We start from the raw sequence: 1,967 nt of genomic DNA, 5'->3' as shown, positions 1-1,967 counted from the left end.
TATTAAATATTTTAGTGCATTTTTCCATTAGCATTAGCTTAGATAATTTAATGAAAAAACAATTTCATTAGCATTACATTTTTCAGAATTAATGCACTGAAGTTTTCATTTGCATTATATTTCAAAAATTAAAGCATTAATTTTTTACATTAACATTGTTGCTTTAAATACTATTAATGCATTAAAAAATTAATGCATTTTTCACAACTCTGATGCACATCTACAGACCAAGCCCTTTAATTAGACACCTCATTTTTGAAAAGCGAACACACGGTGCAGGTTTGATGGCATTCACAAAATATGCCTTCGCGTAGTACACATATACATACCAGGGTTGTTGCGAATATTCGCATTCGTATTCGCAACCGCGGAGCTTCCGCATTAATTTTAACATTCGCATTGCATTCGCAATAATCAATACGGATCTTTTGCGAATGCGAATATTGAAGAGACCGAAAATAACAGTTATTTGTTTTACGAGTTAAACTTGGCCAAATAGTTTTTATTCCGAAATAAATGTTCTTTCCGGATAATAAACAAACTTATCCAAATTAAACAAATTCGTATCAAATGAAAAAGGACTTAGATAGCTTTAAAACTGAAAAGCTACCTATTGAAAAATATTTCAATAAAAAATGTAAATGAATTAATTACCATAGAACAAACCTTGGGTCAGGTATATGAATTTCTTTAGTATTAAATTATAAAAAATATGAGTAGTCCACTTGCAAAGTGCTCTATGTTTAGGCGCGTCTGCTAACACCAGGCGCCTAAATACATGCTATGTACTGCTGCATGTGCTAAAAATTTCCTTTATGCAACTTAGGAAATTTTTGCACATGCACTTCTCAACTGCCAAGTAATTGAACTTTCTTAAGTTTCAATAAGATGGCACTTCAAAGTATGCTCGGCCTAGTCTGATGCATCCTCCGGACACTGCTTCCGGAGTCTTCTGCGGACTCTGCATGGCTTACAACCATGCGGAGGTGGTAATAGTTGATTACCATTGGCCACAGTGCCTACCCACTACTTTTTGGTCCAATAAATATTTTTTTTATATACATACATGCAAACATACTGGTCTCCCCTCTCACTGAGTTATTCACTCTATGTAAAATTTTTTCGATTTTTATTTTTTGGTGGTTAACGTACCAGTATTTAAAATAGTTTCATGTCCACTAACAATACAGCGCAAAATCCTTATATATTTAAAAAAAATAACATCAAATGTTAGCTACTCTAGCAGAAGTCGCTATAATTCTTACTGTATGTATATATACACTTTCAAAAGTCGCTATAATATTTATTGTACGTATTTATACAAGTTCAAAAGTCTCCATCTTCTGATGAACTTAGAAAACTGCAAGAAAACGTGGTAGTCGCGGTGCCTAGTGGAAGACGTCTTAAAAAAGAAGCAGAACCACCTTCATGGAAGAAAGAACGCGAAAAGCTTAAAAAAGCTGGCTATATAAAACTTACTGTATCAAAACTCGCTATATTTAATTTCTATATATAAAATTTGCAAAAACTACCACACTGCGATTTTGATTTTTAATGTTATTAGGCCCTTATTTATCCAAATTTTCAGATAATAAAAAGAAGGCTGACTTCCAAAACGTCAATTGCTTTGCATACGTACAAAGTATAATGTTCCATAACGCCGAACTACAAAATATTGACAATGTATACTGTTTCAAAACGCATCCGAAAAGTTATCGAAACGCATCGCTAGAGCAATCCGCGCATCAGAAACAAAGTTGATACTTCGCTTGTTACCATTGGTGTTTTAAAAATGGAAAATTCAGAAAAAATGTTTCATTGCTAAATTGAATATTTAAAATATGCAATGTCGCAACTCTGCATATATAAACAGTTTGAATACCGCAGTATAATAGTATCCAAACATTGTATTGATACGTTTTGGCAGTCAGCCGAAATATACAATTTGGATGTTACTTGTTGTTGTA

Source organism: Rhagoletis zephyria, unplaced genomic scaffold (assembly GCF_001687245.7).
Source record: "Rhagoletis zephyria isolate East Lansing unplaced genomic scaffold, Rhagoletis_zephyria_1.1 Rzeph_scaffold_00164, whole genome shotgun sequence".
Classification (NCBI taxonomy): Eukaryota; Metazoa; Arthropoda; class Insecta; order Diptera; family Tephritidae; genus Rhagoletis; species Rhagoletis zephyria.
This window is presented reverse-complemented; position numbering follows the sequence as displayed.